Source organism: Apostichopus japonicus, chromosome 17 (assembly GCF_037975245.1).
Source record: "Apostichopus japonicus isolate 1M-3 chromosome 17, ASM3797524v1, whole genome shotgun sequence".
Lineage (NCBI taxonomy): Eukaryota > Metazoa > Echinodermata > Holothuroidea > Aspidochirotida > Stichopodidae > Apostichopus > Apostichopus japonicus.
Window position 1 is genome coordinate 1,073,157 of NC_092577.1, and position 18,830 is coordinate 1,091,986.

The 18,830-nt window shown below is 36.9% G+C and overlaps 1 protein-coding gene and 1 long non-coding RNA gene across 7 annotated transcripts in view; one reads left to right on the forward strand and one right to left on the reverse strand.

Annotated features, from left to right (window-relative positions):
- Positions 1–1,634: 1,634 nt before the first annotated feature.
- LOC139984177 (uncharacterized) overlaps positions 1,635–18,830 on the reverse strand; it is a 79,710-nt gene continuing 62,514 nt past the window's right edge. For 5 of the 6 annotated variants that reach the window (XR_011798963.1, XR_011798964.1, XR_011798965.1 and 2 more), the window contains 2 exons: positions 6,016–6,192; positions 1,635–4,968 (listed from right to left, as the gene is read on the reverse strand). The gene's annotated coding sequence lies outside the window, so the exon portion shown is untranslated. Of the gene's footprint in view, positions 4,969–6,015; positions 6,193–18,830 lie in introns of those variants that run through there. The other variant, XM_071997953.1, reaches the window with a different exon arrangement.
- Positions 13,469–15,565, forward strand: LOC139985167 (uncharacterized). The gene is made up of 2 exons (XR_011799328.1): positions 13,469–13,625; positions 15,446–15,565. It is a non-coding gene; the product is annotated as an uncharacterized lncRNA (long non-coding RNA).

Consider the following 18,830-nt stretch of genomic DNA (forward strand, 5'->3'; position numbering starts at 1 on the left):
TCATTGAAATTGCCCTTTACTTAGCAAACAGATATCAAAACAACTTTGTCTATTTGTCGAAGTCTTCGAGGAATAAACCTGAGGACGCATAACGAATACTATAGCGTATAGATAGTTTATGACTGAGATCGGATGGGGGGGGGGGGGGGTTCAAGGGGGCTGCCCGGGTGGGTGGAGGGCAACGGTGTGGACTCCTATACCACATGTACCAACACTTGTCCATATAGAGATATTTACATAAATTACACTGTGTAACAGTTTTCGTAAATACTTATAACATGCCTTTTGCGTTTTGCCTTCGGTCTGTTGAATCTTGAAGCCACTGGAGATGTAATCATCATAACTCATTAAGTTCATTGTTTCATGTTCGTCTCGTCCTGTATTTATAGGTTTGGAATATAGGCTAATATAAATGGAACTCTCCAGCCGGAACGATGATTATCTATAGTTTAATCAGAGAATAGCGCGGAGTCAAATCATGGAGGATCAATGGAAGAGAGAGAGGCAACAGATGGAGAGGGAGATGAGAGAGTAACTTCGGTGGTAAAGAGAGCTGGGAAAGAAATCATTTTTGTTTCTCCTTGTTTCTAGAATAACAGAATTAGAAATGCAGAAAATAGGTTCCGCTCTTTAGAATGTAGGCTAAAGGGACATATTTATTTTTAGGAGCTCTCAACCTTTATATTAGGAATGAGGTGTTCGTCTGTAAAGACTGAACATATTTCACTGATAACGTATATATAAGCAGGGAGAAATGGAACAGTAACGCTGTCTCCAGATATAATCAGCTCTCCATAAACGTGTCTACTTGGAAGTTGGATAAAGGGATAGCTTTAGCAAGAATTCTAGTCGCAATGTGTGATAGTCCAAGAATAAAGAAACCTTTGCATGTTGGTAAAGATTCTATAACTATAATTCTCGTTTTTCACGATAGTCACCTTCAAAATATGCTAAATTGCTCGACTGCTCTATATTTGATTGTCAAATTTGATGATAACAACTTCGATTCCTCAGTGAAGACCTAAACTGTTAATTATTTATCCATTGTTTTATAAAATTTAATAACTCAGCCAAAACGCGTGTTCCTTGAACTTCATATAAACCTCAGAGCTTCCAATTGGATGACATTCAAGATCGTTTTGTCCTTGAAAGAAATTACAAAATTGTTAACATGTCACGTGATGCCATCATGAACCACGATGGATCAGACGGGACAGGCGAGTTGTAGACTTGGTCACGTGTTAGTATAATGCGACATGATCGAGACAATTTTGAACAGTTTTAAGTCCACGGTTGGCGAGTTAGGCTAACGTCACATCTTGACGAAGATTAATCGAAGTGTCGATTCAATTTTGTAGAATTTGATAATTGTCTCCAATATATCATTTTACCGTAACTTGTCGACTCTACAGATGTCGTGTTTTTTAAATTTAAACGTGGTGTCATTGACATGCAACTCAGATTTTTGTTGTTGTTATAATGGTTTAGGGGATGGGGAGGAGGAAGGGGGAGGGAGGGGGAAGGGGGAGGGGTGGAAGGCCCAAAATGGAAGATACCAGTGCATAGTTCTCTTCGTTCATTTTTCTTCAAAGTCAAAACAATGACAAATAAAGTATATAAAAGACGTCTTATACTTCATTTTAATAAAATGGTTGTTTATTGTTTATTTATCAAACACAAGGTGCATTTTCTTAATAATAAGATTAAAAAGTTTTGTAGCCTCTACCAAAATAACATGACACATTTATAACTAAATTAGTTTGTCTTGGGTAAACATTGCGTACCGCCGTATAAGTCCTATTCAATGGCTACATACGCATTGGGTCGTTTTGGGAAGTTCAATCTTAATACTATAATATGGGGACGATATTAGTAAATGGTTATATTAAATACGTAAATATCATGTTATGTTCATCACACAGTAAGATGCAGAATGTTCAAATAAAAACACAGGCGATCTTTTGTTAAGAGGGTGGGGGGGGGCGTTTCCTTCAAAGTTATGAACGATCTTCATGGATGGTGAAGTTTAGTCTAATGTAAAGCAAGATTGTAGATAAATAATGTTTTCCTATAAATGCTTAATTCTGTAATAATTGTAGTTTTCTCTCAAGTACTGAGAGCAATATATCACATTCGTAACTGGTTTCACATTACAAAGCCACTATTACGTAACCGACATATCATATCCAGCGTACGGTGAAGGGAACAATGAATTTCAGAAAAGGGTAAAAGAATCGTGTGCCTTTAAACACGTCTGACATTTCTATTTGACAGATTTCCTATTTAACCTTGCTAATTTACTTACTGTTATTTTTTTTCTTCTTCTCTAAAGGGGAAACACAACATATTAGTTACGAAGAAGTTATTTTAATCAACTTTAAACAAATGCATGAATATTCAATTAATTCTTTTACCAATTAATTACGTACAATGTGGTAACGAGAAGTACTTAATATCTTACAAGCGAAACCAATTTAAATATAGAACAACATCTCAATCACAACCCATGAAATTAAAATTCCACTTTTATCAGAAACGCTGTGATACCTTGATAGCTATGGCACGCCAAAATATTCACCGTGACTGATATTGTTCGTGAAACATGTCCATGCCCATATGGATATATCCATAATGCCACTGGTATGTGACCGATGTAAACATTTACGTTGCGGTTATAAAGTGAAATGTTCACAACACTGAACATACAACGCTTTTTACATAATGTTTGTTATAAGTATTTGGCGTCTTGTATGCTCGCCAACAAATGGCTCTAAAGTGGATTGATTTTGTAAACTGATACCGTTAAAAACCATTACACAAATGCCAGTCTACAATAATAACATATATCCTCTGTTCCCATCAGCCACATACAAGTTAATGTTAATCACATGAACATGCAGTTTATACAAAATCATGGATTTATCGTTTAGGACATTCTCGGTCGAGTTTGATTTATTTCCTGTTTGGCGTTCCTTGGTATGAATGATATCTGTCAGTTTCCCTTAGAAAAGCTACTGGTGGGTGTGTGGAAGTAACATATCGACTCATCTACCATTGCAGAACAGGAGAAACCATTTAGGGTTATTGTTTCATATACATCAAGTCAATAAAGATGAAAACAATACCTTCCCATCCTCATACAACAAACACAAAAACATGAACATGAAAGCTTTCAATGCTTTGAAAATAGTTACAACTAAGAAACGAAAATCTATTTGAGACTCAAGCAGGGCGCCCCCACCCCCTCCCATGCACACACCCTTAAAAAGACGTTGAAATATTTAATCTTTTATTTTAAGGCGTTATCCGACCACCTTCAGGAGATAACTTGTCGTCAAATTCAGGTTTCTAGCCTTGGTCTTCTTCATTGATGCTCCATTTTAATAGCGCCCTCAATAGGACCTTCGCTGTTATACTGTGCCCTCTATTAGAAGACACCCTCGAGAAGAGTTCCCTCTATTAACGGACAGCTTATACACTACCACGAAGTACACGGGCTGATAAAAGTGCAACAATGATAAATTCCATAAATAGTTACAACATAATACCACGACAGGGGAATTTCAGTATGCCAGGGTGTGAATATAATATGAACATAGTAATTGAGGGAAATTGGCATTAAATTAGATAGAGTATTACCTGCTTATGTCACGTATTTTACATATTCTAACCTTTTATTTTGAGAACAATTTAAAAACTATAAATCACGAAAAGGAATAATTGGACGAAGTTCCTTCAGGTTTACAAGCAATCTAAATTTCTTTCTAAATTTACCAGTCAATCTATTACTCGAACACTTATATAGACTCAAGCAATCTCCTCCAAGCAAGAATGAACCATTAAAGTTGGTGCCTTTGACGCAATCGCAAAGACTGTTCCTTCCGCCATCAAAGGGACACAGTTGTGTCACTTACATGAAGTGAATGTAAACAACATGTTACCCCTTCAGCTGTATATAGGGGTGAGTAAAAAGGGGGGGCGGGGACATACTCTATAATCACACATGTGCATATCTAAGTATGATATTTAAACATATTTTTATCTCCTTGTAACGTTATTTGCTAGCTCTGTGCGCCTCCTCTGCACCCTCCTCTGCGCGCCTCATCTGCGCGCCTACCTCTCTGCTACGGATGGGTACCTCTCCTCATTGCTTTCTCACAGAGGTAGCAAAGTAAAGAAGCACAAAGAGCTAACGTCCTGATATGCTTATGTCATCTAACTAATTTACATATTCTCACATTTAGGGAATAAACTAGAATGCTATAGATTCTGCGAATGAAAAACAATAAAGGGCAACAGGTGGTTGAAGTATAGACGTTATATATGAATCACTAGAGTGGGGGGGGGGGAGGTTATAGCCGAAAGATCTGTCACATGTTAATTATCACGTGACACTACATTGTAAGCCTTCCTTTGATATTATAATGTCGGACGGTACGGTACGTATGTTCTTATATTAGCATATATCTTCTATTTCACTTATATCGCCCTTCCATGAGAATAGATGACAAATGCTCCTTCTGAATTGTGGCAATAAATATGGATGGAAATAGCAAATGAAATAACAACATTAAAAACAAAGTTGACATATTTTGAATATTTATATTGGCAAGCTTTACATATCTTCTTTTGTATTACAATTTCTGCCTGATGAGGTCGAGTAACCATTTCTTTATGGCGACGAACACTGGGTGAGAACCACACCGAGGCGCCCATTAAGTTATTTTGTGTGTCCAAGACGGGGTTGGGATTAGGAGGTAATTTCCATCTTGACAACGTCGCGTCAGATTCGAGAGGCTGTCTTTTCCTTCGAAGAAAGACCTCTACAGTAAAAGTCCTCCTTTTTTTCAAATAAAGATTGTTCATTGTTGTCCTAAAATGTGTTCTTGTTTATTTTTCGTCCATTTGCTTCGTCAAGTAATAAGAAATGAACTGATAAATAAGGCCGATATTTTCCGGGGTTTTTTTCTGAAAGGAGAAAAAAAAGCGCAAAAATAAATAATATTAACATTAAAACTCGGAATTATTACTTAAGAAAATCCACTTAAATACAAATTTGACACATTTTGTCAACTGTTTCGTATCTTAATCTCATGTTTGGCGAATTTATAATATAATAACTCTATTCACTTCACTTTATGAACTGGACATTCTTTTCAAATGATATTAAGAAACTAGCAAAACTATTAAAAACAAGAGATAAACTGTATTCATGTGATTAATACTATAATGACCATCTTTATAACATCTAATAAAGCCATTAACTACCCAATTGTTAGCAGTAGTTTGATAATTGGTTGAGTTTGCTATCGCGTCATTACGTCTAGTAATGTAGTAACTATATGTCATTAGAGCTACAATCAAATATCTTCAAATTACTAAGTACAATGTGACATTGAGAATGGAATGATATTCTTACTAACTTCCAATTACTAAGTACAATGTGATAATGAGAATGAAATGATATACTTACTGTCTTCCAATTACTAACTACAATGTGATATTGAGAATGAAATGATATTCTTACTAACTTCCAATTACTAAGTACAATGTGATATTGAGAATGAAATGATATTCTTACTAACTTCCAATTACTAAGTACAATGTGATATCGAGAATGGAATGATATACTTACTAACTTCCAATTACTTAGTACAATGTGATACTCAGAATGAAATGACATACTTACTAACTTCCAATTACTAAATATACAATGTGATATTGAGAATGAAGTGATATACTTACTTACTTCCAATTACTAAATACAATGTGATATCGAGAATGGAATGATATACTTACTAACTTCCAATTACTACGTGCAATGTGATATTGAGAATGAAATGATATTCTTACTAACTTCCAATTACTAAGTACAATGTGATATTGAGAATGAAATGACATACTTACCAACTTCCAATTACTAAGAACAATGTGATATTGAGAATGAAATGATATACTTACTAACTTCCAATTACTACGTGCAATGTGATATTAAGAATGAAATGATATACTTACTAACTTCTAAGAGATGCTAGCTCTACCTTCGTCCATTTTTGAGGAAAAATCTTGCATTTTGCTTGACTCTGTCCCTATACTTGTCTTGATTCAGACGAGCTTGTTCTCCGCGGAGGGCGTCAAATGTTACTATAGCGGGACGGATCGGATACTGTCTCTTACCAACGCTATTATAATCTAATATGAAGGTGGGAGAGAGACAAAGAGAAACAAATTAAGCAACAACCTCTTCATCTTCTTTTGACAGTGCTGTCTGTGTACTTCCGGCTTTAGAGAAAAAAATTAAAACAGTTTAGTTTTATTTCCAAGCTATGTTTTTATCTAATAAAATTAAAATGGCTTTTGGTAAAACGAGATGTATTTTAAGCATGTACACGTGAATTCGAGTGGGACTTTACTCGGACAATATGTTTTATTTTTATTTATTTTTTTACAGAATTTCACCTCAACTTAATTGTCTGATCAAATGCATAATTTCATACTTGATATAGATTGATTTTTCAGTTCCATTATTGGCATAATTTTCAATTTAAACGTTGATTATGAACGCCAATTCAACTAGAACGTTACACAGACATTAAAGATGTGCACGCTATGAGTTAATTTATAACTGTTCTTGTTGATAATCGTTAAAACTCTTTTTTTCTTTTAAATTTATATTGACAAGTGATTGCACAATAGCCCGACTTCTATATAAAATGGAGCAATGGATTTTTAAAACTTATTTTCATACCCTCCACGGTGATTTTATTTGTCAAACCATCAATTGATGAAATGATAGCAAAAATAAACTTATTTATATAAAATCTTGCCAAACAAAATAATAATGAGAAAATTTCGAATTTAATTTAATCCGAAACATGTTTTTTTTACATATTATATCCATCATTTGACATCGAACCATATTTATGTAGCTTTACCTGTCCTATCGTTAATATCCTGACTAACACACGCCGTGTCTTTTGAATAAGGGACTATACTAGAAATGATGATAATCGCTTTCTATGAAATCTAGCCTCCCTTCCAGCATTTTCGAATCTTAGATTGAATCAAATTACCGTAAAAATGGATTAAAATCTTAAACAAAAATGTTAAAGGGAGAATTTGACTGTTTAAGTTATGGAGAATTTTACTTATAAGCTTGTTTTTTCAACTTAAAATTAACCTGCGACGATTAAGAGATAAGAAACATAACGTTTTTTTTCCTTTCTTTGATATTTAGTTCCCTAAGGAAGTAGATAATATCTCTGTAAAGTTAACACGGAAAAGCATATTAATGAGAGCGAGAGGGGAAGAGAGAGTAACACGTTACCATGTCACATTTCAGATAATCACTGACTAGCATAATCCTTACAAATTAAGGTATTCGCCTATCCGTAACTTAATTGGCTTTCTTTTAATGCTATGATCGTTAAATATTATTTTTCAAATGCTATCAAAGGACATAATTCGGTGTTCTGTTTCCAGTATTGCTACGTATTGTTTACTAGATGTTAAATACATCGATATCTTGTTTGTTGTAATATATAGAAGTATGAGTATTATAATTATTGTTGTTGCTGTTCATGCTTTTTTCGAGCGCAAGTGATCCCACCATGATAGAAAATGATCACAAAAATATGACTAAATATATGTTTTTGTGTTCATTTTCTATCATGGTGGGATCACTTGCGCTCAAAAAGCAAGTGATAAGACAATTTCCATAACGTCCACAACACATAATACAGTCATGTTATAAAGTCATGGAAGGTTATCTAGTGACATGAATTCACTTTTACCGATTGTCATTCCGTATTGTCACAACAATCGTAAAAAGTCCATTAATGGTCACACATATTCCGTTCAATTCAGCTCGCTAAGTAAAAGGATATTATAGAAACTAGTTAAATGTCAAATTGAACATTCTCTCGGGAATATGTGAATAATTTCAATATTCGAAACCTTCGGAACCTTCGTGAAAGTACATTTTAAGAAATTATTCAGCAATTTAAACATTCTTACCTATGAGGCCAGGTCTGATGGACTTGATAGGTTTAGTAACAGGGTAAAATATGGTGATAAAGTGGGTACATGATTTGCTTATTTGACGTGAGGCACAGTAATTTGTTGAATTTTAATTTGAAAAGAAAGTTTATTCTAAAGTTTATTTCAAGCACTAAAGAGGATACCATTTATTGTGGTCATTTCTTGTCTCTGTTCCCTGACATGGTTATAGCCTCAATGTAATGGCCACTAGACGTAACATAGTCATGATGACATGGTTATAGTCTCAATGTTATGGCCACTAGACGTAACACAGTCATGATGACATGGTTATAGCCTCAATGAAATGGCCACTAGACGTAACATAGTCATGATGGCATGGTTATAGTCTCAATGTAATGGCCACTAGACGTAACATAGTCATGATGACATGGTTATAGCCTAAATGTAATGGCCACTAGACGTAACATAGTCATGATGACATGGTTATAGATCTCAATGAAATGGCCACTAGACGTAACATAGTCATGATGACATGGTTATAGTCTCAATGTTATGGCCACTAGACGTAACACAGTCATGATGACATGGTTATAGTCTCAATGAAATGGCCACTAGACGTAACATAGTCATGATGACATGGTCATAGTCTCAATGTAATGGCCACTAGACGTAACATAGTCATGATGACATGGTTATAGTCTCAATGAAATGGCCACTAGACGTAACATAGTCATGATTACATGGTTATAGTCTCAATTTTATGGCCATTGGACGTAACATAGTGATGATGACATGGTTATATTCTCAATGAAATGGCCACGAGACGTAACATAGTCATGATGACATGGTTATAGTCTCAATGTAATGGCCACTGGACGTAACATAGTCATGATGGCATGGTTATAGTCTCAATGTTATGGCCACCAGACGTAACATAGTCATGATGACATGGTTATAGCCTTAATGTAATGGCCACTAGACGTAACATAGTCATGATGACATGGTTATAGTCTCGATGTAATGGCCACTAGACGTAACATAGTCTTGATGACATGGTTCTAGTCTCAATGTAATGGCCACTAGACGTAACATAGTCATGATGGAAAGGTTATAGTCTCAATGTAATGGCCACTAGACGTAACATAGTCATGATTACATGGTTATAGCCTTAATGTAATGGCCATTGGACGTAACATAGTTATGATGACATGATTATATTCTCAATGAAATGGCCACTAGACGTAACATAGTCATGATGACATGGTTATAGTCTCAATGTAATGGCCACTAGACGTAACATAGTCATGATGACATGGTTATAGTCTCAATGTAATGGCCACTAGACGTAACATAGTCATGGTGGCATGGTTATAGTCTCGATGTAATGGCCACTAGACGTAACATGGTCATGATTACATGGTTATAGCCTTAATGTAATGGCCACCAGACGTAACATAGTCATGGTGGCATGGTTATAGTCTCGATGTAATGGCCACTAGACGTAACATGGTCATGATTACATGGTTATAGCCTTAATGTAATGGCCACCAGACGTAACATAGTCATGGTGGCATGGTTATAGTCTCGATGTAATGGCCACTAGACGTAACATGGTCATCATTACATGGTTATAGCCTTAATGTAATGGCCACCAGACGTAACATAGTCATGATGACATGGTTATAGTCTCAATATAATGGACACTAGACGTAACATAGTCATGATTACATGGTAATAGCCTTAATGTAATGGCCATTGGACGTAACATAGTCATGATGACATGATTATATTCTCAATGAAATGGCCACTAGACGTAACATAGTCATGATGACATGGTTACAGTCTCAATGTAATGGCCACTAGACGTAACATAGTCATGATGGCATGGTTATAGTCTCAATGAAATGGCCACTAGACGTTACATTGTCATGATGACATGGTTATAGTCTCAATGTAATGGCCACTAGACGTAACATAGTCATGATGGCATGGTTATAGCCTTAATGTAATGGCCACTAGACGTAACATAGTCATGATGACATGGTTATAGTCTCAATGAAATGGCCACTAGACGTAACATAGTCATGATGACATGGTTATAGTCTCAATTTCATGGCCATTGGACGTAACATAGTTATGATGGCATGATTATATTCTCAATGAAATGGCCACTAGACGTAACATAGTCATGATTACATGGTTATAGTCTCAATGTAATGGCCACTGGACGTAACATAGTCATGATGGCATGGTTATAGTCTCAATGTAATGGCCACTGGACGTAACATAGTCATGATGACATGGTTATAGTCTCAATGTAATGGCCACTGGACGTAACATAGTCATGATTACATGGTTATAGCCTTAATGTAATGGCCATTGGACGTAACATAGTTATGATGACATGATTATTTTCTCAATGAAATGGCCACGAGACGTAACATAGTCATGATGACATGGTTATAGTCTCAATGTAATGGCCACTGGACGTAACATAGTCATGATGGCATGGTTATAGTCTCAATGTAATGGCCACTAGAAGTAACATAGTCATGATTACATGGTTATAGTCTCAATTTTATGGCCATTGGACGTAACATAGTTATGATGACATGATTATTTTCTCAATGAAATGGCCACTAGACGTAACATAGTCATGATGACATGGTTATAGTCTCAATGTAATGGCCACTAGACGTAACATAGTCATGATGGCATGGTTATAGTCTCAATGTAATGGCCACTGGACGTAACATAGTCATGATTACATGGTTATAGCCTTAATGTAATGGCCAGTAGACGTAACATAGTCATGATGGCATGGTTATAGTCTCGATGTAATGGCCACTAGACGTAACATAGTCATGATTACATGGTTATAGTCTCAATTTTATGGCCATTGGACGTAACATAGTTATGATGACATGATTATATTCTCAATGAAATGGCCACTAGACGTAACATAGTCATGATGACATGGTTATAGTCTCAATGTAATGGCCACTGGACGTAACATAGTCCTGATGGCATGGTTATAGTCTCAATGTTATGGCCACCATACGTAACATAGTCATGATTACATGGTTATAGTCTCAATGTAATGGCCACTGGACGTAACATAGTCATGATTACATGGTTATAGCCTTAATGTAATGGCCACTAGACGTAACATAGTCATGATGTCATGGTTATATTCTCAATGTAATGGCCATTAGACGTAACATAGTCTTGATGACATGGTTATAGTCTCAATGTTATGGCCACTAGACGTAACATAGTCATGATGGCATGGTTATAGTCTCAATGTAATGGCCACTAGACGTAACATAGTCATGATGACATGGTTATAGTCTCAATGTAATGGCCACTAGACGTAACATAGTCATGATTACATGGTTATAGCCTTAATGTAATGGCCATTGGACGTAACATAGTTATGATGACATGATTATATTCTCAATGAAATGGCCACTAGACGTAACATAGTCATGATGACATGGTTATAGTCTCAATGTAATGGCCACTAGACGTAACATAGCCATGATTACATGGTTATAGCCTTAATGTAATGGCCACTAGACGTAACATAGTCATGATGACATGGTTATAGTCTCGATGTAATGGCCACTAGACGTAACACAGTCATGATGACATGGTTATAGTCTCAATGTAATGGCCACTAGACGTAACATAGTCATGATGGCATGGTTATAGTCTCGATGTAATGGCCACTAGACGTAACATAGTGTAACGCTAACTCAGTCTAAGATTCTGGGGCGTCCAAAATATTCCCTGCTGAGGACTGGTGGTAGTATGGAGACAAATGCGGCTTGGATAGTTGTATGTTAGTAAACGACGAGCCTTAAATCTCGCTATTACATGCAAAAGATATAACACATAGATAAACGAGTAAAGAACAAGCGCTGTGTAGATTTCGCAATCTATTACTGTAACCAGCCACGGTACAAACAATACATCGGCACGAAGCCCTCAAAAATAGGTAGAAAGCATGCACTTAACGATAATGGTCACAAACGAGGTCTCAATACCGAAGTAGAGTCCTATAACGATACGTACAAAAGTGTATAAAAGACGAATACAAGACAGATACAAGTACGACCACAATGGTCGGAGCCAGGGCTACTACCGAACCGAACGATTCAGATCGGGAGCGAAGACTGGTCACAAGTCGTGAGGTCTGCTTCAGCTGAGCTGGTGAGCGGACATCACGTGACCTGTAATTATTACGTAATGTAGCCTACGACAAATAGAGGGCGACATATATGATGACCAACGGCATCACACTAGTCATGATGACATGGTTATAGCCTTAATGTAATGGCCACTAGACGTAACATAGTCATGATGACATGGTTATAGCCTTAATGAAATGGCCACTAGACGTAACATAGTCATGATTACATGGTTATAGCCTTAATGTAATGGCCATTGGACGTAACATAGTTATGATGACATGGTTATAGCCTTAATGTAATGGCCATTGGACGTAACATAGTTATGATGACATGATTATAGTCTCAATGAAATGGCCACTAGATAGGACCGATAGACATTGTTGTTTGGAGAAACCTAGCAGAATTCCGACAGCTGACCGACAGCGTACCGCCGTAGAAAATTTCCCACAAATAGTATGTTATGAAAGTCATTCAGCAATATACACAAGCTCACATACACATTGACCATCGGGTCTGTCCAAAATCTTACGTCTCTATATGAAAGTTTAGTTAAAGATGAGTTTCTATTAAACTATTTTACCTGTGCTTTCTGTATATATTTGTTCCTGTGGGGAGAAAAATTAAGAATACTTGGATTTTGTGTACATAGTATAGGCCAGGTTTAGGTGCGGCTGCATAGGCTAATACGTAATTAGGCAACCGCTGGTGGTCCGCTAACGGACCGATAGATATTACAGCGGAATGCCGACAGCAGTACCGCCGGAGGAAATATTGTATAGCTTTTGTGCCGACTTGGCGGGAAGTTTCCACACCACACTGGCACAAACAGAATAATATTTTCCTAAAACCTATATTCTCCAATAACTATATATAAGGTAACTAAAGATTGAGCTAACTCAAAGTAGTTAAATTTTGCATACCATCCAATGTAATATATATTATCATACACTACATAATATTTGAAGGGAAAACCAAAAGAATTACTGATCGAACGAGTCTGACGGATACCGCATGAAGAAATGTTGGCAAGCATTTGGGCAAAATGGGCGGGTAATACCCTTAACCACAGGAACACTTACAGAATAATATTTTCAACAAATTCGAATTCTGAAATAAATATTGAGCAATAACGTTATAAGCGATATCCAAATACTTTAATAAATTTCAACTATCCAAAGAAGTATTTATTATTCAACAATTTAGCGTAGTTGAGAGAAAACAGTTCAGAAAACATTTTTCACTGATCGAACGAATCTATAGTATACCTGGCATCCAATCGTTAAACCGCAATGCTCAGTGTCCTCAAATATAGCAGCTTGTTTGAAAAGCGGTCGCTTTCGTAGTGCGTTACAACTCTTTCGATGTCGGATATCCTGATGTATTCTTTTGAAAGTACTTGCAGTCTGCAGATACAAATTTGCTTAAGAGGTATGTACCTGTGTTTTCTTACTGAGGGTTTACAGTTGTACATAATTGATTTCGCAAGTATTTGAAGTGACTATTTTTTAAAATAAACTTAGACGTAATCTAGCGTTAGGCTAGAATGTATCGCTTAATGAGAAGCCTTTCGCGGTGTATAAATTACACCTAGCCTACATTTGTAGGTGTTAATTGTGTTAGGCTGAGCAATAACGATCACACATAAAGGTAAACTAATGACCGTTGTTTGTATAATAGCTAGGTTATGCAATGTTATGCCGAAAATTTTGTTTGCTCACTGTATTAGAAGAAAAATGTTATCTGCAGAAGGTTAACACTGTAAATATTACTAGATGACTATGGATGGCTTCCCCCTAATTTTAAATATCATATTCTGAAATATATATTACTATACTAGGGCCTAGTTACTAAGTAGTAGTAGTACACTAGTACTACTAGGCTAGGCCTAGTTTTGAATAATTTGGTATGTTACAGTATTGAAAAATCATGGTCATCCATAACTTTTAAGAAATAATGTACTGTTTTATTTGTTTATAGCTAGGTCCCTGGGCCTAGTTAAGAAGGTAAAGACTCAATGTTAAAACCTTATTAATAATAATAATATAAGTAGACCTATGGTTGTTTTCAAATATCAGGAATGGGTTGGTGGTTAAATCTCTTTGGATTTCATGTTTAGTGCTTAGGCTTCAAAGTTTATGTAACAAATTAAGCATTTTGGAGAACATAGATCATCGTCATTATAGTTTATGAGTACTCCTGTGGAGTATAGTGATACCAACCAACACGATAATGAAAAATATTTCATATCTAGCCTCTAGGCTTCTAAAAAAATTGTGGCTGCCTTATCTCTTTTTGTTGCTTTTTGTCTTGGCTACTGTCAATTTGAAATATTTGCATTGGGTCTATTCCATGTGCTCAGTTTCTGGTGAATCATTCTGCGCATGATTTCCAAGAAAATAACTGCCTACATTGAAGTGATCCTCAGTTAAAGTAAAGTTTATTTGCCCAATAGCTGAACTGCCTCTATGCTATGTCTGTATTGCATGCCACTATTTAACTCTATGGAAAGTTACTTTAAAGGGTTAAAAGTTTACAGTGTTGCGGGGAGAACTGTTTAAATTCCTTGGCAATAAATCATTGAAAGCATAGTTAGTGGAGGTAGTTTAGGTTCAATTTGCCCCTCTATTGTATTCCCAGGTGAATTAAATGGCAATGAAAGTATATACAACTTTGGGCAAGCAGGAGGGTAATTACCAGTCGTTATTATGTTTAAAAATCTCTGCAGACAAAGTAACAAATAAAATGATATGTCTGTATTTGATGATGTAAATTTGACCTTATATAGGGACACTGTAGGGAGTTCTCCAAAAAAAAAACATTTTAATTGAAGGGGTGATGCCCATTGTAAGTAATGGATACAGAATGAAGAGCTCTAGGTTGTTGTTTTTGGTTCTTTTTTTGCAGTAGATTTACAGAAAAAAAAAAGACTTATGTGAAATCCCTGGGCGAACTAAACAAGGAAAATACAAAATGAGGTGAATACAAAATCGCTATTTTACAAGAAACATGCAATATTGATAACAACTTTGAGCTGCATGATGACACAGTTGAAGTTAATAGTGAAAGGATTCTAAGTATATAAAGGAGCGACAGATAGCCATTCCTCTCCTGCACAATATGTTATTGTGAACTTATTTACTGTTAACTTTAATTTGCAGTATGGAAACACCAAAGTATGCTGTTGTTGTTGTTGTTTTTTGAGGAAGATGGGGTCAGCAGATTTAATCACAATTTTTCAATTTTTCCAGATCAGGATTTTCAGGAACTAAGTTAGAAGCCAGCGCATTACTATTCCTGTGGGATCTTTGGAGGAATTTAATAACCTGGATGACTCTATTGAAACAAACAAGGCTTTGGAAAGATATTTGGTAAGTCAGTTTAAAAGTGTAAGGAAAGTAATCAGAAAACAGTTTTCCAGAGTGTAATGTTAGTTTATCATTATAAATTTGAAGCCAAGTCAGGTTTTATTGTGTCGGTGGTCTGTGCAAAATAAAAATATTTCCTGAGGGGCTAATTTCCTTTTCCTGGGAGACAATTAAAACTCTAATGATATGAAAGCATTTAGGTAACAAGAGTTTGGCCAGAAATGATTTTACCTTGCGGTGCATTCTACAAAAGTGGGCTGTTAAATCAATCTTGCTTTTGACTGGACCCAGAAAGGAACATTGCAGCACTGCATTGCTAGTTCCTCTTAAAATATTGATAAGAAATTAGCAAAAGATGCCAAAGTGTGGGATGAAATAGAATTACTTGAATATTTCTGTTTGTATAATAATTATTGTAATGGTTTCTGATAAACTTTTCTTTCTTTTTGTTGTTTCAAGATGAAATGACTATCAATTCTTGGTGGCAACACGTTGAAGGAGTGCGTTAAAAGAATCCTGAGTGATGTATTGGCAAATGCAGTTGCTACCCACTGAACTGGACATATGTACCACTGGGAAAACAGCCTTTGCGAAGCTACATGTATGAAATACATAATTGAAAGTGAGTTTATATGTGTCATTTTTGTTTTCAGCAGCAGTGAAGAGAATCTTGAGTTGTGGGGAGGGGGTTGTGCATTTGACTCATGGATCGGCCAACTTTTCAATGCAACATCCCATCAACGAGAATTCTTGCTTTAATTTACATTGAATTCTGGTCATTTAAAAAATTTACCACAAATATATGTTGATGTAAGATGTGTTGTTTCAGATGCAGTTGTAAAGCAGCATTCAGCATTGATTTTAAAGTTTATTCACCATATGACTTTATTGACCAGTTCATTGTCACTTTCTATCATCCAATTTCCCAATTGATGGGACCTGGATTTGCAACAGTAATGCATGTGTTCAGTATAAAATGAAAGAAGGTGACTGTCAAAGGCAAAGGAAATATTTCGTATATCACGGAAAAAATGGTAAATGTGTGAAAATGTGAATAATGTAGTTTAACCAATTGTGATCATAATATGGGACCCCAGCCGATACTCATAGCTAGTGTTACAGTTGGCACAGTAATTATCAGAAAGCTGTGACACGTTGAACTAAGAGTCAGACAGGTGAAAATTTGCAGTAATTTTAAAAAATTTTAAATTTAATCTTTTTAATGTTTTAAATTTTAAAATTTTAAATTATTATTATTTTTTTAAATTTGCAATTAGAAAAAACTTGCCACGTGCCACCTGTAACACATGTTACTGTGTTATGAGCACAGTACAGTAGTAACTGATGCACGGTTGTGGAACATGAACAGTAGTAACTGTTCAAGCTATGAGTATCGAGTAACCAATTATTGGCTTCATTTTATTGCTTGTGTAGAATGCAATCTTTTATTTAATGTTTTGTGTAATGTGTTTCGTATTAACAGAAGCTGTACGGAGGAACTGCACAATCGACTTCATCTGATATTCAGGCGGCGGTGGTGAGATTTCTGAAGGGTGCATCTGGTCGTGAGGGAGGGCGATAATCTCGGACTACACCACAAACAGTTGACGAGTGAATTTCTTTAGTGCTGTTGGAATATTTAACGCTGGAACTCATTTTCTCGCTTTGTAATTTATAGGCGTAATAAAAAGGTAGCAACTAATTTCACTGTGTTAGTCATTATTTCTTCATATGTAACCGCATGTGTAATTCAGTAAAATCTGCAGGTAGACCAATAGCTCTGTTCTAGTAGTACACCCCAAACAAGCTGGCACTCTTGCTGGCTTTCCCTTGACAATGTGTTGGGACAAAACCAGATATTTGACGGACAGTTTCCTGCCGGAACACAGATATTTGGTTAGCAATTCATGTGAAGATCACTGCCTAGTGGGTTGCTGGCGGAATAACAGATTTGGGCTAGCAGGTCGCCAGAACACTGGATATTAGCTAGCGGATAGCCAGTGGCTCTCTCTGACAGAAATTCAGCGGAACACTGGCGGTACTCCGGTGGTAAGCTTGCGTTTCTCCGGCAGTCTGCTGGTAGTACACCGGCGGTACACTGGCGTTTCTTCGGCGGTCTGCTGGTGGAACACTGGCGGTACACCAGCGGTACGCTGGCGTTTATTCGGCGGTACGCTGGCGTTTCTTTGGCGGTCTACTGGTGGAACACCGGCGGTACGCTGGAGTTTCTTCGGCGGTCTGCCGGTGGAACACTGGCTGTACACCGGCGGAACGCCGGCGTTTCTTTGGCGGTTTACTGGTGGAACACTGGCGGTACACCGGCGGTACGCTGGTGTTTCTTCGGCGGTCTGCTTGTGGAACACTGGCGGTACACCGGTGGTACGCTGGCGTTTCTCCGGCGGTCTTCTGGCGTAGTCGCCGGCGGACCGCCGGATTAAAGCCGGCCAAATCTCTGGCGTTCCGCCGGCTTTCCCCGCCGGTGGACCGCCAGTGGTGCAGCTGGCGGGCCGCCGGTGGACCGCTAGCATGATGTTATCTGGGGCCACTAGACGTAACATAGTCATGATGAAATGGTTATAGTCTCAATGTAATGGCCACTAGACGTAACACAGTCATGATGACATGGTTATAGTCTCAATGTAATGGCCACTAGACGTAACATAGTCATGATGACATGGTTATAGCCTCAATGTAATGGCCACTAGACGTAACATAGTCATGATGACATGGTTATAGTCTCAATGTAATGGCCACTAGACGTAACAAAGTCATGATGACATGGCGAAGTCTCAATGTAATGGCCACTGGACGTAACATAGTCATGATTACATGGTTATAGTCTCAATGTTATGGCCACTGGACGTAACATAGTCATGATTAAATGGTTTTAGTCTCAAGGTAATGGCCGATAGGTGTAACATATATAGTCATGATTACATGGTTATAGTCTCGATGTAATGGCCACCAGATGTAACATAGTCATGATGACATGGTAATAGTCTCGATGTAATGGCCACCAGATGTAACATAGTCATGATGACATGGTTATAGTCTCGATGTTGTATGTTTGTATGTATGTATATTAGATCCTCCTGCAAGCAGGAACTCGCGAAGAAGCCTCATTGGCTTATCAAAGCCGCAAGCTGACCGAAGTCAGTCTCTTACATTCATATTTAACGTCCATGATTATGAATTGTTAATTGTCAACAACTCTGTAACTGGACGACATAAATTAATCTGGGAGTGACTCGAACCGGGGACCTTATGA